Raw genomic sequence first — 13082 nt, forward strand, 5'->3', positions numbered from 1 at the left:
TTCTTCCTGAGCTCTACAGCATGGCGGGCTTAATCTGAAATTTCTTTTTAATCATAGCGGGAGTCCCAATTAACGTGTCGGGTAATCGTTCAAGTAGAACTGGAGTTTCATGGCTGCAGCAAGGCAAGGAGAGGCTCAGCATCAGGGTACCAGAGCATGGGCAGGGACCAGGAGCACACCCAGGTGCTGCTGCTGGCCTCACCCCCTCCCCAAACCAGGGGAAATGAGGGCAGCTCCCCCCACCTGCAGCTTTAATACACAAATAGGTCCCCGAGCTCCCCAGGCATCGGGAATGCAGCAGCTCCATGGAAAACCTCACGGTGGGAGCGACGGTGAAGCACCGCACTGCTTTCACACGCACCTTCCCGAAGGAAAAGCACCCATCCCACTGGCTCCTGCCTCAGTCTGCAGGCGTGTAATCCAACACATGTGCTTCCAGCGCGCAGGCGGGGAGGGGGACCTGGCTCTGACCTACTTTCTTTTGTTGCTGGAAGCGCTGATCTCTATGCAGAATTCTGTGAGCAGGCAGAAGCCGTCATTAGGGTCTGGCTTCACCTCTGCCTTACACCGCTCCTTACATCACCAATCCCAGCCCGGGGGCTCCCGATTTACGCCGCTCCCGGCGCCGGGACGCTCTGACCTCGTCCTGCCTGCGAGTACAGAAAATTGCCGCCTGTCACGCAGCAGATTTTGGGCAGGCAAGGGGGTTACCTGCAGCCTCGGATGAACACTGTACGTACCCAGAGGAGGATGCTGCAGTCAGCACACCCAGACCAGAGCAGCACACACATCGCCTTACTCTCTGGTTTGGTTTTTTTGGGTTTTTTTTTAAATTTTTCATTTACAAGTTGGGTCTGAGTTAGGCACCGTGTTGACCTGGAAAGCAAAGCTCTTAAAATTCAAATGTATACACCCAGGGCGGATCTCATCGGGGAGTATTACGGAAAACACGGGCATGCAGGTTCTTAGAACAAGCTCTTAAACACACAGGCTTCCATCTCCAAGTATAAAAGGTCTGGCGTGAGTGTGATCCTCCTCCGTCTCTCCTCTGGCCCTTCAGTATCTCCTGTCAGGATGCTGAGCCGCAGCCCTGAGGTTTGGGAGTTCAGGCTCGCTGCAGTCACTGGGGCTTGTTTAAATTGGTCTTCAGAGAAAACCAACTCCGCCCGCCTTATGCAAAACCACTCTTTAGTAACCTACTAAAGAGCTTCCCCAGAATCTGTCTTCCCTGTGCTCCCAGGTACCTGGGTGTAGCACAGCGCCTTGATTTTGCAGATCTGGAGATAAAAGGCTGTTGTGTTAAACCCGCATCCTTCAGACCTTGTAAGGCAGTTACTAGAAACAAGCTTCCCTTCTGCAATGGCTTAAGAACAGACCATTTTAATTGATTCGTTTGCCCATTATGGGTAAGCCGAAGAACAGCCTTGCAATTGAACCTCAGTCCTTGAAATGCAGAGAGACATCAGTCTGCAGTGCATTTGCAAGCCTCAGAGGCTAATTTCTACCCTTTCTGCTGTTCCACTCCCTCAGTCTGGGATTTACCTAAGCACACAGGATGCATCTCTACACCAGGCAGGGGGGGAATTGCTTTGCACTGACGTTCAGTCAACAGATTCTAACGATAAAACAATTTCAAATCCGCACTTTGATTAAAATCAGAGCCATGGAAAAATCATGCTAAGGTTCATCTAATGAATTTTACTTTCCAAGACTTTAGCAGAAACCTGCCAGGGACTAAATCCAAGGGGGTAGAGCTAAATTTGACAGCCTGATAGTTGTCTTCACCCCAACTCCTCATGCAGGCTTAGCAGTATAAATAAATCTGGCGTGGCCACCAAGAAAATAATCCCATCTATTTAGCAGCAACAGTCTACTGGGGAGAGGATAAGAGGCATTTGAAGACAAAAACAACAATCTCAAACTGTATATATATGAAATTAAAGGATGTGGGTAATTAATTGTTTGATAAGATAAAATCTGCACTAAATTAGGGCTGTGAGTCAGAGAAACGAGAGATAGAAAATATGTTCATCACTCAGTCCACCTCTTTACCAACACATATTTTCTAGCATTTGTCCAGTGTAGGCTTTGCTTTGTTTTCTTCAAGTCAATGAATCAACTTTCTTGATATTCAGCCCAATGCCAAACAGGAGCTACTGGCATTTGCCGAGGATGAATAAATAACTAGTAATGGTACAGTCTCGTGAGCTGGTCCAGGAAAATCCTGGGCGAGGTTTCCCCGGGACACGGCTGGCTCGATCACACTCCCCTGTGCTTTCTAAAAGAGCATATATACCTACATATGTACAGATCTGTGTTGTTACACCAACCGCCAACGAGCGCCGCCCATCCCGCACCTCTCCACGGATGCGTTTTTGCCTGCTGCTCCCATCTCCCCGAAATACCAAGTGACTTGTTTTGAGAAAGCTCATTTCTCCCGGCACCCTTACCTCACTCTTAGCAACCTTCTATTTAAAGTCACAATCTGTTGCAGCAAGCCAGCTTAGGAGTGTATAAACAAGCTGTTATGACCCCGCTGCAGGAAGGGGAGGAAATGGCCTATGCTTTAAAGTCAGCTGCCTTCAATAATTAGAAGCAAGTAGACAAACATGAAAGCAATGACACTTCAATGTTCTGTTATTTAAAGGGTACAGCCGCCGCTCAGTCCCTCGTTACCACCCAGGTATGCAGCTCTGGTGCAATTAGTCAAGCAAAGAAGAGTGTCACCTGCCACAGGAGGGGGTCACAAACTCTCTCCCTGTCCCTGTTACTGGGAGAACTACGTGGGGCTTTTTATTTTAATCAGTCTTTTTTTCTTAGCATGCAACGGCAGCTGCTTCTCACATCAGAAACCCTGAAAGGTTTTTACTAGTCCTAATGCTCCACAGAAGAATTAAGAGGTAACAGCACATATGTTCTGCTCTGCCCCAAAGAGTGGGAAAGGGAGGAAAATTAGCTCTTCTGCAGCAGCACAGCTCAGGGTGTAGGACTTGCTTATACCAGAATCAGTTGCTGATGGAGTGAACACACCCATGCACAAAGCACTGCCTGTGCAAAGTAGCAGGCTCTGCATTCCTGGCCTGAGAGGGGGAAGCCAAAGGTCCCACAGAGCAGCAGGAACGTTTCTCCTGGAGCTGTCAGTAGAGGAGACAGTCTCCTTGCGAGAGGCAACGCGGGACTCTGCTTTATTCCATCTCCCAAATGGAAAGTGGAGAGAAAGGCAAAATCAGCATTAACATCACACCTGGGAAGCTCACAGTGCTGCGTGGTTTAAACCTGAGCGGGGCACATGTCTCCCATTAGGCTGTCTTGACATTACACTCACAAATAACCCTCAAGTGCTTTTAGTGTAAAAGCCTGGAACTTGTTTGCTGAGGGACTCATTCGCATCAGCATCCTGAGCAGGGAGCCGACTTCTTCAAAGCAGCTTTCTTTAGGGAAACACAACGCCAAGGAGAGCAGGCACTCAGCTCTTCCAGGAGAGATTAAAGAGGAAAATTAGAGAAGCTGCAGCTTATGCCCATACCAATAAGAGCAGGCGTTTACCACCACTTAAATAATTAAAAAGATTTTTCACCAGTGACCAGGTTGTCACCGACTCATCTCACTGCCACCCATGGATGCAGGCAGCAGTGACAGCAGGGCTCTGCTCCGAGGGGATTTTGCCACCCCAGCAGTCCCAGCACAGTGAACTGCAGGGAACAGGAAAGAGAGGAGGGAAAACCCCATTTTTCCCAGGAAGCTCTGCTATGATTTCTTTTGGGACAGGACCCAGTGTTTGCTTAGAACATTTTTTAGCTAGACCACGTAATACCGACTACATTAAAATGCTGAGACTTTGGGAGCAATTATCCCAAAAAATAGCATGCCAGGCAGAGCAGTGCAATTAGGCTGCATGTTAAGAGGCAGGATCCAGGCATTAGCACCCAAACCAGCACGCATGGGACACGATCCACATTTAGTGTATTTACAACACATGACCTAATAGTAAAAGCAATAATTAGCTACTATTAATACCAGTGGATGAAAATAGAGGGGAAGGGAAGCTGCATAACATAAGTTATTTATACAGAGGGGGCTCCACTAGCTAGGAGTAAAGATGGCAATGGTGTTGCATGCTCATCCTCAGCCACAAGAGGGGACAGGATGGCCCAGGGATGAGGGACAGCCTTTGGAAACCTCTGTGGCTGTGCCATGGGCGTTCCAGCCTGCAGGGAGGATGGGTACTCGAGGCTGAAGTAGGTGGATTTGAATCCCACCTACATCGCCTGTCCATGTACCGAGCTCGCACGCAGCAGCCGCTTCCCGTGGAGAATCTCTCCCAGAGCCTTCAAATGGGATTAAGTGATACACAACCTGTGGAGGGTATACCAGAAGGATGACACCCCCTCTCTTTCTACTTATCCAAAATATTCCCAGGCAGTCAGGCAAGGCAACAACTGCAGTGAGGCAAAGCAACACCATGCAGGAAACGGGACTTGGCTCAAAGCTTTTGTTAGGGAGAAGAGGGTCCTTTCATAATACAGCCCTTTGTTCTGCTGGAGGAATTCAAATGCTATAAATTCATCCCCCTGGTAAATGCAGCAGTTATCAGGCATTTTACCACAGGATTCCTGGTCTCCTAGTGAAGTTAAATGCAGTGCCATTACAGCAGCACTTTAACGTGTAAATATTACATTCCTAGTTCTTTAGGAGATGTTCATTTAGTGAAATAAAATCCTGCTAGTAAAACACCTGATCAAGCCCTTCAGCTGAACTGGCCCAGTAATTGCTCTAGGACTGGAGGGAGTCCAATGACTGGTTGCAATTTATGACCACTTTAGGAAAAAAATCTACCTTGAAGCATCCGCTAAGGACTGAGTTGTAGATGAGATCATGGAGTACATTTACATTGCAGCTTTCTATAACGTTAAGTGGCCACTAATTCGTGCTGAATTCCTTTGTAATTCTGATGGAATCACATCTGACAATCACATAAATAGCAAAAAATTCCTCAGGAATAATGTTACTCCAACAAGGAACAAAAGGCAAAGGAATGATTCATCTTTCATGGTGAGACATGCCCTTTTCTATCATCTCTACTCACCCAAAATAATTTGCCCAGCCCAAATTTCACAGCCAGGGCTGACAGACACCAAGTTGTAAAGAGGTCACTCTCCTGAGCCACACAACTCAAGCACAGTTACAGTTTGAGGGGAATACAGTTAAAATCTGAAGCTGTGAGAAAGCATAAAGACAATTAAGCAACGAGATGAGCTGCCTGAGGGAGGCGGCAGGAAATCCTTGATGAAGATTTTGCTGCAGGCAGGGGGCTGCATTAAATGACCATCATCTCCACTGTTATTAAAAATCCAGGGGTCGTGGTAGGAACTGGACTGAGAGAAGGGATGCAAAACACAACCATTTTAACCCTTTCCATTCAGCAGAAAGAAGCAGGGTTAGGAAAGGGTGGAACAAAAAGACCAGAATGCAGGAAAAAGCAGAGTCATAAATGTATTGGAAGACTAAGATCCAGCTGGAGAGCTGTAAAATGGCAGAGCAGAGTCACAATCCTGTCAAAGACGTGGAGGGGAGGAACCATCACAGATTTTAAGGGGTTTGGTGTTTTCTCCTTCCTGCAGTGAGGGTAAATCCTCTCCATAATCTGGAACTGGGGAGAAAGGTGGGTTTAGGCTCTCTGCATCCCCCAGCTCCAGAAAGCAAACACTGGTCCTGCCCTGGAAGAAAAGTGGTTTCATCACCTTCAGTCCTGCTCCAAAAGGGCTGTGTTAGAAAGGCCACAATCCTCTGGGACTTCAATAGCACTGAAATCAAAACACCAGCTCAGGTCCTGCCTCCACATCCTCCCTAGGAGGAAAAAAACACCTGGGAAAGCCATCGGGACATCTCTTCCTCTTGCTCCATGGACCCGAGAAACCTGGAGATGATCCAAAAAATGCTGTATTTTGGCTGTCTCAATTAACCAAATAGCTAAAAACTTTGTTATTTGCCTGGCACCAGCAGAAGCAGGGTCCATATGCTGAACTAGAACAAGAACTTGTTCGAGGAATTGCTGCCTGCACCGTGAGATGCCAGAAGCCAGATGGGGGATTTATAACAGCACAAGGCTGGCTCAATGGGCAGGGGCTGCTCCGGCACAGCGTGTTCCTGGAAGAAAGCAACAATCATCAAAGTTAGGGGAAAGGGTTAAAAATAAAAGTTAGCAACTTTCTTATCATGCACTACTTGCCTTCCACTAAATTAACATCGGAATCAGAAATCAGATTACGCTCCAGGCTGCCTGAAAATTGTTTTTACACTTCCAGTATGCCTGTGGCCAAAACCCAGACAATATATGTTCATGTGAGGTGATTATTTAATGAATTAAGGGAGCAGATAGATTAGGAGGAGCCAATGCTCCGTTGTGCTGTTGTCCTGAACGAAGACTTCAGGACCAGCTTCACAAAACAGCAACAGCATCCCTGGAAAGGTGACTGGCTGATGCCCCAACTCTTTTGGACAGCAAGCACATCCTCCATCTCTCATGGAAGTTACAGGGCCTGGGTGTGATGTGAGGCAGAGGGATGCACAACATGAAGTTGCAGTTTTAGCCTCCCATTGGGTGCAATAATTACAGGTAGGGAGTAACAGCAGCATCTCTCCATAAGGCTGTTAATAAAGTTCACCTTCACTAACTAAACCCATTCCTCTTTCCTAAAGACTGGAAGAGATTTTATAGCAGATTCATCACCTCCACCCTTTAATTCTATTTTTGGAGTCTATTGAACTTTTGCATATGTTGAAATGAAAAGAGTCTATATTAACACAACCACTTTTTTGTTACTGTAATGAGAGCCTTGAAACCACCACAAAGAGAAACATGCCTTTTAGCAGCTGAAACAAATTATTACAGCAACTGAGTCTTAAAAGGAATTTCAAGTAAAAATATAGTATTGCATGAAGTTGTTATGGCAACTGATGTTGTAGAGTAACTGCACTGGGGCAAGTTTTCCTCCTTCATCCTGCTCAGCAAAGTCTGGGAAAAACTTTATGATAAAATTGTGCCTTAATTAGTCAAATAAGTCATAAATATAGCTTATCCCAAAATCCTTAACATTCCAGCCTCATGCAGTCTGTGTGCAGTTAGTCTACTAATGAGAAAATATATCTACTAAAGCCCCACTTACCATTAAAAATCCTATCCAATATTTTTCTAATACAATTTATCAATTTAAACACATTGCACAATGTAATATTCTGCAGCATTCCATTAAAATGATAAATAGCTATGGAAAAAACAAGGGATTAAACATACTGTAATGTAATCTAACAGTATTTAAACATAAATAAAAAAACTTAAATATGGATGGGAAATGTACCGTATTTGCCAGCAAAAAGAGCCCAAGTCACTCCCTGGGTTGGAGTATTAATAGGCCAGAGGAAGCAGAGCAATGAGAAATGACAGTCAACTTCAGAGGATATAAAATGTCCATTAGGCTTTGTTATAAGATTACATCAAAGCAGTTCATATGTTTTAATCTGGGGAAAGAGAAAGCAGCTACTTGGGGTCTGTGCCTGGGGGCTGCCTCTGTGTACTGAACCAGACAGTTTGCATAATGAACAATTTTTATTCAATCAGGATTTCAGCACAGATAGTTCCCACTCAATGGGCTCTAGCACAAATGGGGTTGGATATTGATGCTATTCTTCAAGCTCCACCTGCTGGCTCCGGAAGAAGTGCTGGTGGCTTTCTGAAGGGCCAGTCTGTGGAGGGACATCGAGTTATTGGGATAAAAATCCAAGCCCAGCCTCTGCGCTTCTTGCCTTTCTCAGGTTCAAAAAAAAAAAAAAAACCAACAAAAATCAAAACCAAACCAACAACAACCAACCAAAAAACGCCAGAACCCTCCCAAAAACTAAAATCAAACCAAAAAAAGAAAAAACCGACCAAAAAATCCCCCAGACTTTAAAGTTTTCCAATAATTTGGCTGATTTGCTTAGGCAGATGTTGAGCTGCAGACGAGCTCCTGCAGCGAAGGTGCACGAGCTGCCAAAACCTGCTGGGTTGAACCCACCTAAATACCAAGGGAGTTGCCTTGTGCTCAGAGTGCAGCCAAAAGGGCAGAGCAGCCAGGGAAATCATTCCATTTAGCGTGCGCCTCCTGCACGATAATTACTTATTTAAATTTTACTCTGCTGCTCGAGCCATTAGAAAAACGCACTATAAACAAAGGTGATTTTATGCAGACAATAGCTGAGCCAGTCATTTTTAAAGACAGGCACACGATGACTTATCTCCCAGGATGAGCTGCTCTTATGAGATAGCTGAAACAAGGTTTATAGCCTAAACCCTATTTCCAAGGGTTATTCCAGTGGCTGCTCTGCTGGATCACCTTCAGCTTTAGCAGCAGCATGGAGCTTACTTACCCCACAAATGCAACCCAGGGTCACTAACAGCTTTGTGGAGAGGAAGAGCCCAGGCAACACTTTGCTGCACAGAAGTGCTGGCTAAATCCTAGGATGATCATTTAAAGGTTTCACACATACACCTGATAATTCAGAGTTAATTAGTGTGGGCATATTAGAGATGTTTCTGCCTGCACCTCTGGATTCTGCCTATTGATCAGGCACTGCGGCTGCTCTCGGCTCCGGGAGGAACTGTTGCAGTGAATTTTGCTTCCTGCCTGCTTCGGGTAGGCTTTGCTTCTGACTGGCACCAAATCCCTTCCTCCTATTTCCAGAAGAAAAATAGCTCCCTTTTAATCTAGACCTTCCAAAGCTCCTGCCATGCCTGTGACGTCCTGAATGCAGAATTATGGCTTTCCCTGGTTTCGGCTCATCTGTCTGGAAGCCTGTAGGTTGTTGTATCTCACCCCCAGTACTTTTCTGGCTCCGTCCAGAAATACTCTTTTATCAATTCATCTGACAGCGATCCAGCAGGAAGGGTGTGTTGGAAGATGATGCTAATCCAGAGAGACCATTCTTCAGTTGGAGCATTCATGAAGTCTAATGAACTATTGGCAGAAAGGGACTTGTGTGGCGCAATTAAAACTCGCTTCTGCGAGGCACAAAATATTGCAACTAAAAGTTAACGGTGCCAAGCAGGGGAGGTGGATTAGCTCAGGGAACATAAATTGGTGAGAAGAAGCCACTTTCTTCTCCTCCCATCCCCAAGCCTTATGCATTAAGCAAAGCTGAAATAATGAATATGTATTGCAAGGTGTTTGCTACAAGCCTACTTATAAAGTGCACAGCCAGGAACTCCTGGAAGGGGGATTTATGGGAGCAGTCACACACAGCTGGCACACCGTGTTCTGCAGGCTTCAATTGGGATGAATGCCCCCCCTGTAAGCACTTAGCACCCACCACAATAAACTAAGGTGTATAAGCAGAGTCTAAAGTTTATTTTCAGGAGCATCCCTTGAGGGGGAATGCTAAATCAACCACCTCAGGTTTGGTAAATTCAACGAGAAGCCTGAGCTGGGAGAGGGGATGTGGCTCATCTCCTGCTCTGAGATGTCCTCAAAATGCTCAAGGAAGATGAGGCAAAGCACGGGAATAGGTTGCTGCTTGAGGACTGGACCAGTCATTAACACCAGATGACATCCCATTAATCAGAGGAAATGACACTAACAGGACCATTACAGTGCTGTGATCTTTCACCAGCTTTGTTAACTGAGGGGAAAAAAAACCTCACCCCATCGGACACTAAGTTTTAATTTCAAAAAGAATTTCACCTTCAAATTGCTTTGTCTTTTTGCATCTGTTTGCAAGAAGAGTAATTAAAATTCTAAATCAAACCAGTTACTCTTTTCCTTAGAGCTCACTTGGCAATGAGCATGCTCTCCCCAAAATCCGATACAAGGCCGGAGTATAATGAGAGCAAGTCAAGCAAAGCTTTCTACAAGGTGAAGGCAGCTCCTGGAGCTTTAGCATCAGCCAGGAGCCATGGTGACACAGGCTCTGACTGCAAAGGCTGGCTTAAGGGCTGATGCTAAAGGCCATGTCCACTGATAGGTGGGATATTAATGCCACTCCTTTCTTCAAACCCCCTAAGTCTGCACTGCTGCCTGGGAGAGGTTTGAAGACTAAGATATATTTTTTGAATTATTAATCTCTTTGCAGAAGCTGTACACTTGGAGACAGCACAGAAAATAGGTTAAGGCTCACAATAAGCTGAATGAGTTAAATCAGAACCAGGCAAGTGTGCTGACAGCCAGCTCCTGTGACTCTTAAGCTTATGGGCCAAGGTATGAGCACGAAGGGAACAGCAGGATCAAGTCAGACAAAATGAACGTGCTGGGTTTGGCTAGTCTATAAGGAAAGGTCAAATAGTGGCTTGCTGGTGGGACCTATAGCCAACATGGAATGACTGACTGAAGCAAAGAAGGACTGACATTACTTCTCCAAATTATAAATTCTGCTTCCCAATCTATCTGAATGGATTAACCTCAAAACATGAGATCCGGAACTTAAAGATTCAGAATTCAGAAGCTATTATGAGTCAAGAGCAGGAATTAGCATTTGAGTTATAAATATGCTCTAACAAACTGACAGGAGTCGGCTTGCTGTTCCTTCCCTTTTTGAAGATGGTGGCATCATACTCGCAATATTTAGAGACATAAACCTAGAAGTGATTTTCACATCCCAGCTGGATGTTAACAACGTGGCTTGTTGGGAGAGCACTGCTCCTCATCTAACCAGTGCTGCCATGCAGGAAGCTGTTACAACAAGGGAGGCTCTGGGTTTCCAGCACAGGGGATGGGAGCTGTCCAAGGAAAAAGTGCTGTCCCGGGACCCAAAGCTGTGCCACGGCACCCTGAGCTCCTATGGGTCCTCCCTTACCCAAAAGGCTGCCAGAAGAGAGGCAGACATGAGCACACTCTGAATAAACAGGAGCCACTAATATCAGAGAAAGTCTCCAGGCAGTAAGTAATGAAGGCACTAAATAACTGTACCCGCTATTCGGATTTTCTGCCAAACATTAGCCAATTTAAAAGGCAGCAAGAGGCCTTTTACACAGGGAGAATTTCTTTGAGCACCGACTTAAAAGCTGAAGTTTGGCAGGAAAGTGTCTGAGAAGGATGGGGGAGAGGTAAAAGCCAATTTCACCTGGTAATCTGCTACACTATTTGTGTCCTACCCAGACCACACTTCATGCATTAAGAACACACTGCAGCTCTCCCCCGCGCTGGGGGAGCGGGGAGCTAATGGTTTCTATTACAGGCGTGTGTGGAGGGTGGCTGTGGCATGCACATCTGTCTGCAAAATAGATGTTAGCTCTGGAAACTGCCTAAACACCTCCGTTCCCCAGCAAACGGGGCCGGCAGCAGAGTTTTTTGGGCTCCCTCCCGGCGTGACAGGCAGGTGATTGACAGGGCTCGGAGCCGAAAGCCCGCACGTGCTCCCACTGTAAATAGTAAAGCTTAAAAGCCTCAGCCCTAACTGACTATTTCACAGACTTCAACTGAGTTACTCTAATGAGGATTTCCACACACACACAGGAAAAAAAAGGAAAAAAAAAAAAAAAGAGTCTACACATTCTCAGTGCAAGGGGAAAAAAAAAACAAACCAACAAACCAACAACCAAACAGCAAAATAAACAGCTGGTGAAGTGAAATACGAGGTTAGAGCCCTCTCTGATTCAAGAGAAGATTATTAAAACAGCTATAAAGATGGTGTTGGCATCTCTTGAAATGAGTTTGTTACATTCAGAAGAGGCAGTTACACATGACAAACCATTTTCTGTTTAATTAGAGGGCTCTGTGTGGAACACTTCCAGGCGGAGGAGGGGAGCAGATTGCCACCCAGCATCTCAATTATGGGACAGAGCCTTAACGATTCGACATGCAAATGTTTCTGACTGACCGAAGAGGGACAAAAAGAAGAGGGAAAAAAAAGAGAAAGAAAAAAAAAAAAAAGCTGTTCAGGAAGGTTAAGGAGCAGGAGCTTTGTCCCAGCCTTCAGCAATCTGGGTTTTCTTGTCACACACATTAGTGCTTAAGGTTTCTTTCTGCCCAAAGAATGGCTTCTACCTGCTGGCTGAAAATAAAAAACTACAAAAAAAAAACTTCTATGGGGAAAAACCACAGAGATACCCTCTGTCCAACCCTGGTTAAAAGCTTTCTATTCTCCCAGCCAGGTAAAATAATTCGTGGTTGAGGAATAGAGCAGGACCTTGGTATTCACACCAAAGCTCTGAAAGTAAGCAAGCACAGAAAGGAAATTCTAGCTAATACAAGTTAAATATAGGTTATGTTAGCTGCATTTTACAAGCACTAAGAATGTTTTTGGAGAAAGCTGTCATTTTTAATGACAGCACAAGCTCCAATTACCACATAGCTGATACACTTGGGATTTGGAAGTTTTTTTTTAAATCACTTGAAATCTAAAAAAACCTTCATTATCAGCTTCTGAGTTGGATGTAAATAACTTCACCTGGTGCTAAGAAGTCTAACATTTCACAGGGGCACACGAACGACTTAAAGCCATTTATAAATGCAGCTTCAGCTTCCTGGCAATCTAAATGCAGTCTCAGGCAACTTGAGCAGCAGCAAAGAACACAAGGCTGGGCTGCAAGGGGAAGAGGAGCAAGGCTAAAGGAGATGTGTGAGCATCACCAAACCCTGGAATGAGGCAAGAACACACCTCAGGCAGCAGACCCCTGTCAGTCCAGGGGGAAGATTAATCTTGCTGCTAGGCTTAAGAAAGGCCTCTTAAGCTTAGAGCAAAACCTTGTATCACCTTGAGCCTAAACCAGAGCATTTGCTCCACAAGATGCTTTGAGAACAAAAACCCTCCATCCAACAGAACCCTCCCAGCTCCACCAAGCTGTCCCTTGGCTCCCTCACGCTTTCATCACTCACCAAGGTTAACAAACTCAAAATCAAGCCAAAAAAAAGCCCCCAAACTTGCTTACAGAAAGCAGAAAGCTCCTTGGAAAAGTCTGCAAAAAACAGCACCGCGCCCAAAGGCCGCCCCAGCCCCAAAACCTAATGCAGGAGGCAGCAAAGCTGAAGGCTGAAAATTCTCCTTCCCCACAGCTAATGTGAAAGCCTTACAGTCAGCAAGAAGAAGGGCAGCCTTCTAGCTTGTGGCAAGCA

Source organism: Corvus brachyrhynchos, unplaced genomic scaffold (assembly GCF_000691975.1).
Source record: "Corvus brachyrhynchos isolate BGI_N302 unplaced genomic scaffold, ASM69197v1 scaffold99, whole genome shotgun sequence".
Taxonomy (NCBI): Eukaryota; Metazoa; Chordata; class Aves; order Passeriformes; family Corvidae; genus Corvus; species Corvus brachyrhynchos.